The sequence below is a fragment of the Aythya marila genome (assembly GCF_965140915.1).
Source record: "Aythya marila genome assembly, chromosome: Z".
Classification (NCBI taxonomy): Eukaryota; Metazoa; Chordata; class Aves; order Anseriformes; family Anatidae; genus Aythya; species Aythya marila.
The window spans coordinates 6150607-6169606 of NC_139080.1; the positions used below are offsets into that span (position 1 = coordinate 6150607).

The following is a 19000-nucleotide window of genomic DNA, read 5'->3' on the forward strand; positions in this document are numbered from 1 at the left end:
AACGAAGCTTAAGAACTATCAGGTTCCTTCTTGAATATCTCACAGAGGCTTGAACTTCATAAAGGAATTATCTTAATCATATCATCAAAGGAAAGGGCTTGAAATATGATCTCAGATGAAAACTTCGATGGAGAGAAGCATAGCATAAATTTCTCAGCTCTCAGGCCTTGGAAATTACAGCCATGATTCCGTATCTCAGGCTCTGGAAGGAATAATAATTACTATTTGGCAATTTATCAAGGTGAGGGTTCCACTGGAGGGAACATCTTATTCAATTTGGAAGCTAAAATTACACAACTAGTGGGATATTAAATAGCAGCACAAAGCAGGAAGGATATGCAAGGAAAGTGATGGAACAAATCTGCGGTAAAGGTGAAGAACTCCTAACAAGTTTTCAAGCCAGCCTCTGCTTACCTCCTTGTTTTCCATTTACATCTTAAGATTATGCAGCAGAAAAAGTCTTCATAGGATGCTGGCCCAGCTCAGCAGTGAAAAAATAGCAGAACCATTAGCAGATTATCAAACCTGGAGTGGTATAATTGCTCTGCAGGTTTTCCTCTTCCTCGAGGGACACATAGGTGATCTGGGTATATCTCTTGCACGTGTCACAAGCTTTCATGTTGGAACAAAATATTTAACTATATCTTTGAAGATAATTGCAACTTAAGTAGCTATTAGATATGCAGTTAAAAGCATACTTCTGCTATTGTAAACAATTGGGACTGATATTTTGGAATATTACTGCCCCATGGTTAATATACTGTTCCTGATTACTACTTCACTGAAAACATTAAGAGAAGTTAGATAACTTAGATTCCCTTATATCCCCCATTTCAGCTGTTAATTGCAGGAGAATAGGAATATATACATGGTCTATAACATGCAGTACTTGCCTCTTCTAACAGACATTTACCATTCAGACTCTTTACCTTAGCCACCTCCTTCATCAAATAGAAATAGAAAGAAATCAGTATTTATAGGATTTTGTACAGAAGCCCCTGAGCAACCTAATCAAAGGTAATTTGGCTTTATTATGAAGTTGGACTTGAGGAACTCATGAGGTCCTTTCCAACCTTAATTGTTCTGTGACTCATAGAATCACAGAATGGTTTGAGTTGGGAGGGACATTAAAGATCATTTAGTTCCAAATCCCCAAGGCAGGGACACCTTCCAATTGACCAGGCTGCCAAAAGTCCCATCCAATCTGGCCTTGAACACTTCCAGGGATGGTGCATCCACAACTTCTGTAGCCAGCCTTTCTGGTACCTTATCAGCTTCATAGTGAAGAATTTCTTCTTCTTATATCTAACCTAAATCTTGCCTGGTTTAGTTTAAAACCATTACCCCTTGTCCTGTTACTACATGCCCTTGTAAAAAGTCTCTTCCCAGCTTTTCTGTAGGCCCCCTTTAAGTACTGGAAGACTACAATAAGGTCTCCCTGGAGCTTTCTCTTCTCCAGGCTAAACAACCTCAACTTTCTCAGCCTTTCTTTATAGAAGAGGTGCTCCAGCCCTCTGATTATCCTCATGGCCCTCCTCCGGACCCACTCTAACAGGTCCATGTCTTTCTTATGTTGGGGGTCCCAGAATTCCAGCTGGAGTCTTGTGAGTGTGATGAAAGGAGAAGAATCACCTCCTTCAACATGCTAGCTACACTTCTTTTGATGCAGCCCAGGATATGGTTCATTTTCTGGGCTGCAAGCACACATCACTGGCTCATATTCACCAGTCTCTGCCTGGACATTGAGAACAACTCTTTGAATGTGACCATCTTGCCAATTCTTTATCCACTGAATGGTTAGTTAATTTATTCTGCTCATCTAGTCTGCTCTATGACACCATGTGCCTGAGTGCACATATGCTTCTTTAACTCTGACAGGCTTGGTGCCATGACTACGCCCCTGGGGACCCTGTTCCAGTGCAAAACAATGCTGTCAGAGAAGAACCTTTTCCTGTCCAGCCTGAACATCTCCTGTTGCTTAACACCATTTCTGTGGGTCCCTACAGAGAACAGAGAAATACTGGTCACTAAAGAGAATAGATCGGCACCTGGCCCTCCACTACCCCTCATGAGGAATCTGTAGGCTGCAATGAGGTCTCCCCTCAGCCTCCTCTTTTCCAGGCTGAACAGGGCTAGTGACCTCAGACACTCAAGGGCCGGGGCCAGTGATGGGTGGCGTACAGGCCCATGAGGCATGAGCAACCTCAGCCACCCGACCCTGGTGTTGACTCACCCTCAACCTGCAGACTGGCAACCTGCTCAACCAGAGCTGTGGCCACAAGAAGTGCCCAGCCACCCCCAGTGAGGAGTGGGGGGACTGCATTCAGTAAAAACTGACTGAATGGAGCTTAAAGATAGGACAAGATCTGAACCAGGAAATAGTGGAGGTTCCAGAATGTAGTGTAGCTCAAGCCATAGAAAAAGTGAATCGTAAAGAAAGGGATGAGTTGAAAGTATCAGCAAAACTTTTCATCATTGGATCAAACTCTTCATCAGTCAGAGACGCAGTTGATATGGCATGTTCAGCTCTTGGGGTTGCTCAGTTAGATTCAGTCATTATTGCCCCACCTCCCACTAAAGATGGAAATAGCCTCTCAGAGTATTTGCAACCTTCTTGGCAAGAACTTGAAAGTCTGGTTCAAAATAAAAAGATTGTTACCATATATACTCTGACTTTGATAAAACACTGTTAGAACAGGTGTATGTGTGGGCACAGGTGAAACCAAGTAGTAATCAGGTGAACCTAGCTTCCTGTTGTGTGATGCCACTTGATCTCACAGCACTTGCAAAACAGGTTGACATACAGTTGTTAACTGAAATAATGACTGAAACAAATTACTTTGTGAAGCAAGTTTCCAAGAAGTTCTTTGGGAAAGCATCCAGAATATCAAAGCGCACAAATGGATTCCTTTATGGATTCTCTAACATTCAGTCATTGTTAAAAGCAGAGTCAAGTCCAGATGCTATATCATGCAAGCTAAAAGAAATGCCTCTTGAAACACTCTCATCTTTTTATTTTTTTATTTTTTTTATTTTTTTTATTCTTCTTTGAAATGGCCTACTGTTTTAATTTCTTGGGGATGGGGGAACAGTGTTTGTTGTTTTTTTTTTTCCTAGGGAGACTTTTACAACATTTACAACCAAGACCAAAAGTTGTATTTATTCAGTGTGATGTCAGCAGGAGTGTCTGCAGTGCTCTAACACTATTTTTCTTTCTTAACCTATTAACCAGTGCATGCACCTGAATGACTCTACTGTGCCCAGCTCAGATACAAGTGTCTGCACTAGTTAAATGAATCTCATAACATGACTCAACAGAAATCCAACAGTTTCTTTGGATATACTAAGCTACATCTTATGTGAACATAAGGATCATAGCACTGAACATTTATGTTCCACAGTATGAAAAAATATATAATGAAGACCAGCCTACTTCCTCTATGTGTTGCCTTTTCTAGTGTAGGTAGATTAAGGCAGGGACATCTTCTCTTTAATATGCCCAGAAACTTGAGGTTTCAATGGTACAGATATCTTGTGAATGACTCATGCTAACTTACTTACCTAATAATCAATTAAATTATGTGTTTTATAAGTGATAGTTTGTGAGTTTTTGTGAATTGTGAGTTTTATAAGTGACGATGGATCAGTGGATTCCTTAAAATCTGCAGTATCATGCAGATACATGGATAACAGTGAATTTATCTTTGCATTAATACATTCAGTTCACAAATTTCCTGCATGTTTGTTTAGTCTCAAGTATATTCTATGCTATTCCCAGACCAATATATAAATTATTGTAAAAATGTTTAGGCAGTGTCATGCTTTATGAACCAGACCCCTGGGCTGTTCAGCATGGGTTAAACCAAGGACAGACTCTTTTTCATGACAAAGATATTAAGGTATCTATTATGAACCTCTGACCATCAAATTACTCACTGTTTGTCATACCATTTTTAATTTACATGGTGCAAGGGGCTTAAATGTCAGCATCTCTGTTATAACTTAGACTCCAGTGTCTTTAATTAATGCTTCATGGTTATGAAGCATGGTAACATGTTATGGTTATTTAGAATTTGCTGAAACCCCAAGAGTCGTAAATTTCCTTTACAGGTCTTTGTGGTATGAACTTTAACAAAACAGCTATAAAGAGGCAATAGGAATGAACAGTACATTACATAAAGCAGAGCAAAGAACGAGGAAAGGTGGGAATAAACTCCAAACAGATTGCAAGGTTTCATCTTTTCTAGGGTAGGGCTTGTGATTTTTCTGTTTGTTAGTTTCTCCAGAAGCAGAGAAGTGGAGAGTTAGTAGGAAATAAATTGTGCATAAAATTCTTCACATACATGTAGGTTTGTTTCTTATTTGCACAGTGATTAAATTCATATATCTTATGAACAAGTAGTTAACTAAATCTTAAAGGAGTCAATCTACTTGCATTCAATGCTCTTATTTTATTACCTGATGTGCTTGATGAATGTCTAAATTCTTTGAATTGGTCATGCAATCAGTTGTATAAACATGGCCATACAACTATGAAACATAAGATGATGGCGAGACTAGGGAAAATCACTCCATTAGCTTTCATCTGTGTTTGTGGAGGCACATTGCAGAGCTAGAATAAACACTGGACTCTGAAAAAGTCAATGAAGCAATATCAGTGGTAGAACAGGATGTCCTTGTCTTCCAAATATGATCCCGCTGGGTCAACGACAACTTAGGTAATGACCTTCCAACTCTTCATAGTTGTTCAGATCACATATCACAGAATCACAGAATTTTCTAGGTTGGAAGAGACCTCAAGATCATCGAGTCCAACCTCTGACCTAACGCTAACAGTCCCCACTAAACCATATCCCTAAGCTCTACATCTAAACGTCTTCTGAAGACTTCCAGGGATGGTGACTCCACCACTTCCCTGGGCAGCCTGTTCCAATGCCTCACAACCCTTTCAGTGAAGAAGTTCTTCCTAACATCTAACCTAAAACTCCCCTGGCTCAACTTTAGCCTGATCCCCCTCGTCCTGTCACCAGGCACGTGGGAGAACAGACCAACCCCCACCTCGCTACAGCCTCCCTTGAGGTACCTATAGAAAGCGATAAGGTCACCCCTGAGCCTCCTCTTCTCCAGGCTGAACAAGCCCAGCTCCCTCAGCTGCTCCTTGTAGGACTTGTTCTCCAGGCCCCTCACCAGCTTTGTCGCCCTTCTCTGTACCCGCTCAAGCACCTCGATGTCCTTCTTGTAGCGAGGGGCCCAAAACTGAACACAGTACTCGAGGTGCGGCCTCACCAGAGCTGAGTACAGGGGGACGATCACCTCCCTAGCCCTGCTGGTCACACCGTTTCTGATACAAGCCACGATGCCGTTGGCCTTCTTGGCCACCTGAGCACACTGCTGGCTCATATTCAGCCGACTATCCACCATCACTCCCAGGTCCTTCTCTGCCTGGCAGCTCTCCAATCACTCATCTCCCAGCCTGTAGCTCTGCTTGGGGTTATTGCGCCCCAGGTGCAGGACCCGGCACTTGGCCTTGTTGAACTTCATGCAGTTGACCTCAGCCCATCGGTGCAGCCTATCCAGATCCTCCTGCAGAGCTTTCCTACCCTCAAGCAGATCGACACACACACCTAACTTGGTGTCATCTGCAAACTTACTGAGGGTGTACTCAATGCCCTCGTCCAGATCATCAATGAAGATATTAAAGAGGACCGGCGCCAGCACCGAGCCCTGGGGGACGCCACTAGTGACTGGCCTCCAACTGGACTTGACTCCATTCACCACGACTCTTTGGGCCCGGCTATCCAGCCAGTTTCTAACCCAATTAAGCGTGCGCCAGTCCAAGTCAAGAGCAGCCAGTTTCTTGAAGAGAATGCTGCAGGAAACGGTGTCAAAAGCCTTGCTGAAGTCAAGGTAGACCACATCCACAGCCTTTCCCTCATCCACTCAGCGCGTCACTTTGTCATAGAAGGAGATCAGGTTTGTCAAGCAGGATCTGCCTTTCATAAACCCATGCTGACTAGGCCTAATCGCCTGCTTGCCCTGCAAGTGCTGCGTGATGACTCTCAGGAGAATCTGCTCCATGAGCTTCCCTGGCACTGACGTCAAACTGACAAGCCTGTAGTTTCCCGGGTCTGCCCTCCGGCCCTTCTTGTAGATGGGTGTCACATTTGCTAGCCGCCAGTCAACTGGGACCTCCCCCGATCGCCAGGACTGCTGATAAATGATGGATAGTGGCTTGGCCAGCTCCTCTGCCAGTTCTCTCAGTACCCTTGGGTGGATCCCATCCGGCCCCATCGATTTGTGCACATCCAAGTGCCGTAGCAGGTCACCAACCAGTTCTTCGTGGATAGTGAGGGCCACATCCTGCTCTCCATCCCCTTCCACCAGCTCAGGGTACTGCGTATCCAGAGAACAACCGGTATTGCCGCTAAAGACTGAGGCAAAGAAGGCATTGAGCACTTCCGCCTTTTCCTCATCTCTTGTAACTAAGTTTCCCCCCGCATCCAGTAAAGGATGGAGATTTTCCTTAGTCCTCCTTTTTTTGTTGATGTATTTATAAAAACGTTTTTTGTTATCTTTAACGGCAGTAGCCAGATTGAGCTCCAGATGAGCTTTGGCCTTCCTAATTTTGTCCCTGCACAGCCTCGCTACATCCTTAAAGTCCTCCCTAGTGGCCTGCCCAGTTTTCCAAAGATTATAAACCCTCTTTTTCTCCTAAGATCAAGCCACAATTCTCTGTTGAGCCAGGCTGGTCTTTTTCCCTGCCAGCTCATCTTTGGGCACGTGGGGACAGACTGTTCCTGCGCCATTAAGATTTCCCTCTTGAAGAGCGCCCAGCCTTCCTGGACCCCTCTGCCCTTCAGAACCGCCTCCCAAGGGACTCCACCAACTAGTGTCCTGAGCAGCTCAAAGTCAGCCCTCCGAAAGTCCAATACAGCGGTTTTACTGGTCCCCTTCCTGGCCTCGCCAAGAATAGTGAACTCCACCATTTCGTGGTCACTCTGCCCAAGACAGCTCCCGACAATCACATCCTCCACCAGTCCTTCTCTGTTTGTGAAGAGAAGGTCTAGCGGGGCACCACCCCTGCTAGGTTCACTAACCAGCTGTGTCAGGAAGCTATCTTCCACGCTCTCCAGAAACCTCCTAGACTGCTTTCTCAGGGCTGTGTTGTGCTTCCAGGATATGTCAGGGAAGTTGAAGTCCCCCACAAGTACAAGAGCTGACGATTTCACAACTTCTGTCAGCTGCCTGTAGAACTCCTCATTCGTCTCCTCATCCTGGTTCGGTGGTCTATAGCAGACCCCGACCAGGACACTAGCCTTGTTGTCCCTGCCGATCCTAACCCAAAGGGACTCGACCTTGTCATTCCCAGCCTCGAGTTCTACAACCTTGAAAGACTCTCTAATATAGAGAGCCACACCACCACCCCTTCTGTGCTACCTGTCCCTTCTGAAGAGCTTATAGCCAGGCATTGCAGTACTCCAGTCATGAGACTGGTCCCACCACGTCTCCGTGATAGCAACCAAGTCGTAGCCTGCCTGCTGCACGATGACTTCCTCCTGTTTGTTACCCATGCTGCGAGCATTGGTGTAGATGCACTTCAGCTGGGCCATTCCCTTATCCTCCAGCCTTGCCACTGTTCCCCCCTGCACAGCCCCAACAATCCTAGCTTCAGCCCCATCCCCCTTCTTACCTAGTTTAAAGCCCTCTCAATGAGCCCTGCTAGCTCCTGGCCCAGGATCCTTTTTCCCCTAAAAGATAGGGACCCATCTGCAGCCATCAGGCCAGGTGCTGAGTAAAGTGCCCCATGATCGAAAAACCCAAGATTTCTGCGTTGGCACCAGCCCCGGAGCCATGTGTTTAACAGGTAGGCTTTCCGTGTCCTCTCTGTACCCCTCCCTGCCACCGTAGGGATGGACGAAAACACCACCTGCACTCCCGCTCCATCCACTAACCGACCCAGCCCCCTAAAGTCTCTTTTGATAGCCTTCAGGCTTCTCTCTTCAATGTTGTCACTGCCTGGACTATCAAAAGAGGGTAATAGTCAGAGGGGCGTACCAGGTTGGGAAGCTTCCTGGCAATGTCCCTGACCCTGGCCCCAGGGAGGCAGCAGACTTCCCTACGGGTAGGGTCAGGCCGACAAATAGGGCCCTCTGTTCCCCTAAGAATAGAGTCTCCAACAACAATAACCCTCCTGTCTTTCTTGGTGGAGGCAGTCCTGAGGCGTGGAGTCGACCTCCTCGCCCTAGGCATCCTCCTGGGAACACTTGCTACCTCTTCCTCAGCTACTGGTCTGTCGAGCTCCAGGGCCTCAAACCTGTTGTGTAAGGGCACCTGGGAATGCGGGGCCGGAAGGGGAGGGCATCGCCTGCGATGTCGAGCAGGGACCTGTTTCCATTCCTCCTGAACTCCCAGATCCCCTCCATCTGCCCGACGGCTACACAGGCAACATCCTGTTTTCTTCTGAATGACAATTGCTAATAAGCAAAAGTTTTAAGTGGGAATTTGTAGTCAAGAATAAGATACACATTTAAAGTACAGGAAGCTATAAATGGACTCAAGTATATAACAGATATTATGAACCATGTATCTAGAAGAAACTGGAAAAAAGCTACAGTATGGTTAAGAACTGTAATATCACAAGTGTAACAGGTTGGAATTCAGTGTCATATATTGTCATATTAACAAGGAAAGTGTTTTTTCTTAAAAATAAGTTAGAAGAAATGTGAAATAACAGCAGAGCTATTTCAGGTCCAGTGTTTGATTATTAGGGCTATTAGAGAAACATGAGAAATGCTATACAAGTTTTCTGTTAACATAGAAAGCAGAGATGGCATTATATTTGTTCAAAAGTGCAGGACTAGTGTCATGCACCAGACTACCAAAGTGGCTCCAAAGAATCTTATGGTTCAATAACCTGGACAAACTCAATTTGTCTGCATGCATATGCACACACATCTGTTAATACAGAAGATAAAGAAGAAGACAGGAATAAACTGTGATACACATGTGTCAAAATTATATATGTGCTTTAAAAAGCTGAGTTGTCTTAAGAGAGAGATCAAGAACTGCTGTGCTACTTTGAGCTAACCTGCCTCAGTAAAATCTTGTGGGATAGGGGCTGAAATAAGAGCACATACTGAACAAAAGATAGCTATTTTGGCTGTACACAATCATCAGTCACTGCAATTGTGATTTCTCAGAATCTTCAAGACTACCTGGAATATACAGAAGTCATTTGAAGAACACCCAGCAGTGCCCTCCTCCTACCAGCTCTGTCCATCCCAGCCTCTCTCATCTCAAGGACTGAGAAACAATCCATAACTTTGTCCTACTTTGCATGTTTAACTGCAAATATAGATGCACGCAAAATATTACAGGTTCATGAACAGGGCCTCGTGTGGCTATTCTGTTTAAGTTATAACAAATGTTTAACTGAAATGATGCAATTTAGTGTAATAAAATACAGTCAGGAAAAAAAAAAAAAAAAATCTGAGTTCATAAGTTGTTCTACAGAGAAGTGCCAGAAATGAGTTCAGGAGGAGACTGATTTCTCCCTCCCAAGACCTGGGAAACAACTAACTGACAGTCTGCATTGCAGTTTTGGCCTAGATTTGCTACTGAACTCTGACTAGGTGAACTAGCTCAGAGGCTGTTAAATCCAAATCAAGATACATGCAGACCTTAATTTCATATATTCTGAAACTATCTGCATCAGTTATGCACCCCAAAATACTGTACTACTGAAATGAATTGCTTCCTAGGTCTTGGTGCCACTCACCTGAGGTGGATATTTCCCCTTTGTGCATTGCACACTGATGGTTTAATGTCTCCAGTTGCTGAAACTGGTACAAGTTCCATTGCAGCAGCTGGGACTACCATTGTTTGTAGCCATGGTCCGACTAGGCAGGTTTCCCTCCTCACTTGGATTTTTTCAGAACAGCAAGTATGTGGAAGAATGGAGTTAGAGGTTGGATCAGAGAATGAATTACACTGTATGTCCTTGTCTTATCTGGAAGGGAACCTCATACCTCCCACGTGTGAAGTTGGGGAGGAATAGTGTTAGTACCAGGAAAAGTGTTAGTTGCTGCTCCACATACTGAACTGTAAGCAACTTTGTTAGCCACTTCATTATCAGAATAGAAAAGAAGCTTTGGGGAGATCAGCCCGTAGTTTCAAGTAGGAAAGACTAAATAACCAGAAGTTCAGAGATCAAGTTCATAAGCACATCAGAGATTTTCAATATCTTGTTAATTGTCAGTATTGTCAATATGTAACATTTTTCTTGGATGTCATTAGTGTACTATACAGACTCAGATCTGAGTCAAATACACACTATAGACATAGCATGATGTAGCTTATATTTGTGAAGATGAAATGTAGTCCTTGTCTACATAAAGTCTACATAATTTATGTTTTTTTCATGAATTTTAGGGTGCAGTTTTAATGAAGGAGAATTCTTCCTCCCTCAGGTACAAGTACCCACATCATGTTAACTCTCAAAGTAAATATTTTACTGTCCTTGTAATAGAAGAGTCCTACCTGAACAGTGAAAAAGAACACAGAGGTAGCACATTATGTCTTCGTGGAAGGATAAGCAGACCAGAAATACATTTGATACAGTTCGGATATGAAGGCAGAAATAAAAATTGTTGGGGATAGGCCTCAGCTTTTGTTCATCCAATGCTGTGTGCATAGCTTCACTCCCTCCAGTGCAGCTCCTTCCTGGTGTAAATCAATGTAAAATTATTCATAAAACTAAACATTACATCTCTGCTAACTATTAACCACACCACTGAAGTCAATGTAGTTGCCCTAGTGTAAAGACATTTTGCACTTAATCATTTAAAACTGCACTAGAATATTTTTTTTAGATGTCTTAATACTAGGATTTGTCACTAACTCTGATACATTTACTGTAAAGATTCCCATCTTCTTCCTATCATCAGTCACTGCATGGAGGTCTTGAGAAATCTTTGTAGTTCTCTGGCTCAAATAATGCAAATATCCTACTGTGAATGATTTCTTTTGTCATCTATGCAATAATAAAATGTTTAGTTTGAGTGAAATACAAGAACGATCCACTCATCTCTCCCTTTCTTCTAGTCAACTACAAAAACATCTAATTGCCCTTCTGTTGACTTTCCTGCCAAGAGCATCCACTTACTTCCCATTTCCCTACACTCAGTCCAACAAAACCAAGTTTTTCCTGTTAGCCACGTTTTTTCATGCAACAAACTGAAAGCTCTCTCCAGACGTGGAGAGCCCATCCATGAAAATTTTTGAAAGTAAAGGTGAGGGGAGAATCTGCTGATAAGATACAAGAAAATACGCTCCTCTCCCTCTTTCCCCCACCTCCCTCCTCCCCCCAAAAAAATAAAATAAAATTGAAATCCCAGTCTTGGTGTAAGAGGTGAATGGGGAAAATAAATAAATAAATAAAAAGAACATTACTTTTCTCTTCAGAATACTTAGTACTGAAAGCATTTCCAGGTATTGCTACCATGCCTCAAGGGACTGCAAATGTCTTCTGTCGTCATTCCCATCCATTGAAATGTACATTACAGAATCACAGAATTTCTAGGTTGGATTAGACACTATAGGGAGAAAACAAATGGAACAAAACAAAGCATAGCCTATCGAGGCTCACTTTTTTTTTGGGGGGGGGGGATGTGGGGGTTGTTCAAAGGAATGATGTGTCCCTAAAACAAGCCATTTTTCTCTCCCTAGATGCACCACATGCGCACATGCACACACACACAGACTTCTGCTCTCATTGTAGGCATCCACTTTCTGAATAACCATTTCTGTAAGTAAACAAGCTGCTCTGACTGCAGCATAAAACGAGCTTAATAACAACTGAGATCAGAATGAGCCAAGATAGTAGGGGAGAATAGTGGGGGATCATTCCTAAGACTGTTTGCCCCTGAAGGGAGAATTATTATTATGACCTTGTACCACCGAGCAGGCATGTGCTCCTAGCTGGATCAAATGTAGGCCTTGGCAAAGCTCTGTGCCTGGGAACGTGGTTGCAGTATCTAGTTTTTAACGCTACTGGAAGTGTTGCTATGGGCACTGAGGCACAGGAGCCAAATACAGGGGAAGGGAAATAATGAAAAATGCTGATTAGGAGCTCAGAGAAAGGAATGGAACATTTGTGCTCAACAATAAAATGTAATGCTCTGTTAATCTGTTTCTTGGCTGTCTGTACTCCATAGGCTTTTTAATATACTTTTTGTATATTACTATATAGGTTATTTAATACACTTTGACTCTATGGGATATTTAATATCCTCCTTTATTCCCTGTTTAGCTGTCTATATATACCCTTCTCAAAAACCTAGTCTTTTCAAATGCATTTTAATTGAGACTAGTGTGCACTCATGCTCTAGCAAATATAAAAGCAAACTCCCATGCTGGCTGCTTGAGAGAACAGATATTAATTAGCATTCTTAGATACACTACATACAGAAAAAAAGTATGTTTTCTTCCATTAGAGTGTTCTTTTACATTACCCTCTCCCCTCCCAAGTATCCTTAACCTTTTTCCCCGTAAGTGAATGATAGGTTATACTTACAATTTATTCTCCATAACAACTCCCCATATAGTGTCAAGTTTGTTTTAAAACTTTCTATTTTCTCTTCCTCTTTAGTTCTCTTCAGTTGATTGTGATATTTGGTCATCATTTCTCTCCCCCAGATTTTTGACACTGTGAAAAAAAGTTGACATAAGAAAATTGCTGAAGTTACAGTTGTTTAGGTGTCCAAAGGACAGAGGACTCTCTTGAAGTTTAATATAATCTTTTTAACCAGAAGTAGCATACACTTTTACAACACACTTATGTCATAATTATTTTTTTCTCCCACCCTGCAAAATCTTTAACAGTAGCAGATTTCATTTTGCATCTGCATGTCTGTTCCCCTTGCAGCACATCTTTCTTTCTCTCTCTCTAGTCTGTAAAGAGACTCCTAATACGATAAGAAAAATACTTTAAAAAAAAAAAAAAAAAAAAAAATCCAGTGTTGAAAACATTGAGATTTCCCTTCAAAATATACCCCAAGGTGTAGTATAAGCATATCATACCTCTTAAATAAAAAAAATAATAATAAAACAACAACACACAACATGGATTGGCACACCAGCTGGAAATCTGCCTGGAACTTTAAATAAATTTAGTATTACTTTTTTTAATATGTACACACCTACCATTATACCTATGTAAGTACATACTCAAGATGCAAAGGCAACTCAGCAGGGTATTGGGAACCCTAAACTCTCATTGCAGTAAACAGACAAGATTTTAACCTATTCTTGTTCTAGCAACTTGCTTATTGCAGTACCAGGTTAGTTTTCAGAAAGCAGGAGAACTTGTGAGATTAGTTTTATCCTTATTGATCTCATTAGGAATGGAAGAATTTCATTTCCTGCTCAATAAGTCATAGTCTGGAAAAACAGTATTTTGTATTAAAATACATGGTCTTAGACAATGAAGTTAGATGTGTGTTTTGTGGTGTGTTTTAAGTAAAACACAACTATTTCTCCTACTCTGACATATTTTAGTCACAACTTGCTGAACTCAATGAAATCACAGATCTGTTAATGTGCATATCTATGTTAATTTCTTCTCTTTCTCCCAAACTGAGGATCAAGTCCAGTGTCATTTTGCGCCTGCAAAAACTTTACTGGACATTGATTCCACTAAATAATACCACAATCAGACCTTTGGAGTTACAAATAAGTGAAGGCAAAGCAGAAGAAGCAGCAGGTGGAAGAAGCTGGGGAGGGGGGGGCGGGGGGGAGAGGGGAGGCAGGAAAACTCATTTATTCCTCCAAGCAGATGCGTGTATGTGAAAACTGAAATAATAACCTGATTAGCTAATCTGGCTTTGGAAACCTGTGAATCTGTAGATTAAGCATGAGGACAGACCCTGATACTCTTCCAAAGGAATGGGTTTGGTTTAGCTATTCAGCATGTACAGGGCCATATTGAGAACACTTAAAACCCTGCTCTCCTCAGATGTTTAGCCAGCCTCTCTCCACACCCACCCTAACTATTGAGAGGGGAGAGAGGAAGGGACAGAGGGGAAAGCAAGATGCATAAACACCATGCAATGCCGCTATCAGGTGGTGCTGATTTAATCTCCCTGCTCAAAGCTCTTGATTTGATTTAGGATAGCAGTTGTTAAGAGCAGAAGGAGCTGCTGGCACAAATGGCAGCCCTCTCAGCCAGCCGCGCTTTCCAACTGTCCTGAATATTTAAAAAAAAAAAAAATGGGAGTGGGAAGAGGGACTGAAAAAGAGAGAAAGAGAGACTCAAAGACCGAGCCTACTGAAGAGCAGTGGCTGCAGCTCACTCGGAGGAATTCCATTAAATGAACTCATCCATCATCTTGCCTTTTATTGATGAGTGGCATTGCTTGGCGGCAAGTGACATGGCAGAACAAATAGCATCGGAGCCCTGGCTTCCACTTGCATTGCACACAGAGACACACAGGCCCCAAAACAATGAGTCATTACTTATTACATCCATTATTAACTCAGCTCAGGCTCATTAGGCATGGAAATTGAGGAGGCAAAGAAAAAAATAAAATAAAATCGGGAGTTAAGTAACACCAAGTACCCACACATTTAGGGAAAGTGTGTGGTGAGAGGGGGAGAGGAAAGGGCAGTTAAAATCAGCCACTCAACATTTGTGACATTGTCAAATCCTAAGGGTCATGGGTAGTTGATCATATGTTTTCCTTTTTCTGACATGATTGCATTGAGGACTGTGCTTTAAAGCAACAAGGCCAAAAGAACAGGAATATAAGAACTACATCATTAACTACTGCAAGACCTTCAGAATAAAGTTTATCAAGTGTTTTATTAAAATAACGCCAGGTAGGCACAGTTAAAAAAAAAAAAAAAAAAAAAAAAAAAAAAAAAAGAGAGAGAGAGAGAAATGGACTACTAGAATAATGAGCTAAGTCAAAAAAACAAAAGTTTTTTTTTGCTTTTTTTTTTTGGCGGGGGGGTGGAGTAGTGAGGGGGAGAACAGGAGGAAAGAATTGGAATGCCTGTGTGTCTTCCTATTTGTGACATTGGATTAATTTATTTTAATATTGGCTAAGAGTTATATACCTAGCCTAAACTACTATTATGTCTAAATTAAACTAGATCAAATTAACGACTATACAGAAATGGTGATCTCTCTGCTTTTACTATCAAGGAACCCTAGATTTGGTGTAGCATATAACTTTTGAACATCTGAAGTGAAGTGAGTCTGACTGTAGCTGTCTTAAGTCATGTTTGACCACGGCAGCAACTGTTTTCTGAATCTCTCAGAAGACAAGACTTTTTCCTCCATTTCCTTGACTACTTAGTTCTCGAAATATTTCCAGACAATGTCCACTCACAAAAAAAAAAAAAAAAAAAAAAAGTATTCAGGAAAAGAAAGCAAGGTTGAAATACTACTGAGCAAGAGGAATGCAGACCCATTCAGATAAAATGAGACAGCAGTGAAGCAATTCCAGTAAAAGCCAGACTGTCTGAATCAGTCAGTTTAGTCACCAGTTTAGATAAAATGAAAATTGCTCTGAACGTCTGCACCAAATTCAATGCAATTCAAGTTTCAACATCTCTGAACTTCAGAAAGTTCTATTAACCCTTCTTGGATAGGTTTCACCTTTCCTTTTTCACTGCCCACTGGCTTATGGATGAGATAAAAAAGAAAGAAGTCACTGAAATATTGAGAAAGACTTTTGAAATTCCAAGGATTAGCCACAAGGGGAACAGAGGGGCCGTCCTTGGAAATTCTCAAGGGAGTTCAGTCCGCCTGTGAATGAAATGGAGACAGGTGACAATCCACCTGAGACTCACCTCCAGGCACAGAATTACCATCTGATTTCTGAACCTCTCCAGTACTTCCTAAGTTTAGGTAGCCACAAGGCAGAGTTCAAGTTTTACCTCACATGCACATCTGAAGTGAAAGCCTACAGTAAGTAGCTGTATTCTCAATGCAATTCATAGAAATAGCTAATTGCATGAATTTATGAAGTCAGCTATTTCCAAACTGGCCAATTTTCATTGCACTCAAAGACTTTTTATGTGTGTTACCTCTCATAACTCCTGACTTACATCCACTGATAACAGGTTGCAGATAGCTTGAGAAGAACTTGCTCATTTATCTCCTCTAGAGCTTTGCTGGGAATAGGCAGTAGTAGAGAGTAGAATAAGATTCCTTCCAAGTTCATCTTGGCAAGAACACATGTATGCGTATTAAGGGCTCTCCTGCTAATTAATTCTGCAAAGAAGCATAAAAGAAAGTTGTGTTGCTTGACAGCTGCCCTAAATGTCTGAGTGTCAGAGTCAGTTAGCACATAGCACTGATCATCTCTCAGCTCAGATGCTGAAGCTGCACTTAGCTTGTGCAAGAGTTAATGGAACAGGAAAGTGTGCCCTCCTTAGGAAGGGAATTTAGCTGATGTTTCCCTCTGTTGGTTTTTTTTTTTTTTTTTTTTCTATCCCTTTATAGAGAGTTTACATATTTATAGGATTTCTTTAAACAAATTCCATTAAACAGAACAGAAAGTATCTCATTCATTTTCTTCTCTTTTCTCTTTCTTCTCATTTTAAGATCTCTTCTTTATGAAAGAATAGTCCAAATCAAGGAAAGTATAAGTAATTAAAGTTTTAGGAAAGAGATACATCTTTATTTGGCCTGTTGAATTGGGATGAGTTTCAATCACAGACAAAGAAATAATTATTTTAAATAACTCTGATATACAAATTGTAATACACATGCAAATGCATAGGCACTACATGAATATATACTTCTATTAATCTCAGAAAGCAACATTTCTAAGATTTCTTTTCACAGAAAAGAAATAAAAAAGGAGGTTAATTGTACTAGATGATACTCCCAGTCAACTGTTTACACTTCGTCTACCCTTTTAGGTAGAGAGAGGAAAATGCACAGCCATAACGACTTGAGTCTGTGACAAACTTAGGGGTAAATGAAGTCACTTTTTTTTTTTTTTTTTTTTTTTTTTTAAATGCTAGTAATTCATATTGTATTAAAAAATCACAGGGAAAGGGGAAAATACATTCATGTGATTTTTTCTTGTTTTCCAATTCATTCTAAGGCATCTACATTAAACATTAAAGCACATTCTCTTTGTAAATGTATAATCATTAAAAAAGTCTTAGCAGCCTTCCTACCCTCATAAAGCGTATGAGAAGTTTGTAAATTCTTAAAAGGCTCAATAGCTTCAGATCTCTTTGGACAAACCACTTCCTCTGAACTCTTTCTAACAGTACTACCATTTACCATCTTTAGAACCTACTGTGGTAAATCATTGCCTATAAGTAACAGCATTACAAGACAATCCACAAGAACCTTATAGATGTTCATCCTCTCTCATTCAAAGTATTTATCTCTGATGCAGTCCTGCAATGAGCTTTAATTATTGATCAGCTTTCACTTCAGCTGAGCCCACTCGAGGGCCAGGCCTCAGGGTGGGAATCATTTTACTTTGTGTTGAGTGTCTGTAGAGTAGAAATATAAGGAAGTCCATACTTCAGTCTTCCTTTCCATTAATAAAGAGTAATAGGAACATTTAGGGCACAATTCAATGACCTATTTTTGACTTGCACCTTAGGATTAGATGAATTGTACCTTAAATGTGCTTGATTCTCCATCGATTACAGTGCCTCATGTGACTGGCTCAGATGTCAACAGCTACATTTGGGCAGATGAATCTCACCCAGGAGGTTTACATTTTATTTAATGACTTTGCAATAGGGTTACAGAGACAAGACTCATGAGAAAATGCAGTCAAAGAAAGATCATCTTCCCCTGCTTGTGGTACAGGGATATTTTGTGCAAATGTTTTGCAACTGTTGTTCAACAATTGCTTCTTTGCAGTGTCTGCAGTAGCAAGTGAGCTGGAGGTGTCGTATCAGCCTGTCTCAATTGTATCAGCAGCTGTCATAGTGGAAGAAATCCTAATTCGGAACAATATGCCAGTAGCTGAGGTTAGCTCAGCAGCAGCAGATAAAAGACAGATGCAAAATCAGTAGCTGATGATTTTACATCAGAGGAGTGAATGTAAAATCACTGACAAGTTTTAAAGTGGGGAATAGCCTAAATTTAACAAGGGAAATTAAATCAATGTTTATTTTAGCAAATGGGATGTTTTTTCCTTTCTGAAACCAAGACTATGATTAGCAGAGCACAAGAAACTGAGATCATCTGAACAGAAGCTTGCTGAAAGCACAGTATTATAGTATTAGAAATGCAGTGCACAGAAATATTTCTGCATTTCGCTGAATTTTCACTGATTCAAACAGTCTAGAATATTTTAGGCAGAACAAAATATGTAGTGGTAGTTGAAAATGGTGTTGCATTAAAGGAATGGAAGAGACAGAGGTAGGGGAAATAAGATAACAGAAAATACTTTCCAAAGAGGAAGGTTTTGTTTGTTTGTTTTGTTTTGTTTTGTTTTGTTTGTTTGTTCTTGAGTGAATTGTCATTTCAATTCATTTAAATAAATTATCAAGCTTCATAAGAAAATAATGTATATATTCTTTAAAGCTTCAACCTTCCTTTCCCCCATCTCTTCTATGTTTTTTTTTTTTCTCTTCTATTTTGTCTTCCTTCCCAAATTAGAAAAAAAATAGCAAACAATTAGCAAACAAAATAGTTTGCTAATTTGTTTGCTTGGGGACAGGAGGATGACAAGGAAGAAGAAACTAAGAAGGAAAAAATGGAAAAATGAAAAAGAAACATTACAATGTCATTTTTTTCACCATTCTTTCTTTTCCCCCTTTTTCATCTTTGGAAAAAATAAGAATAAAAAAAAAATGAAATAAGTTACCTTCCAATGGAGAGGATTTTGAACTCAGAGTTCTATTGGCTCTATTGTTGCTTGATAAAGGTAAACACATGCTAAACTTTAATCATATAGTCCCAAGGAAGTCTCAATGAAACATTCATGTTCATACAGGAGGGACCTTGAAACTT

General features: G+C 41.0%; 1 pseudogene across 1 annotated transcript; it reads left to right on the top strand.

The window, feature by feature from the left end:
- The first annotated feature begins 2234 nt into the window (after nucleotides 1-2234).
- On the top strand, nucleotides 2235-2997 carry LOC309889777 (glutamate--cysteine ligase regulatory subunit-like; annotated as a pseudogene). Its single transcript has one exon. The product of its transcript is annotated as a glutamate--cysteine ligase regulatory subunit-like (transcript).
- Nucleotides 2998-19000: the final 16003 nt, after the last annotated feature.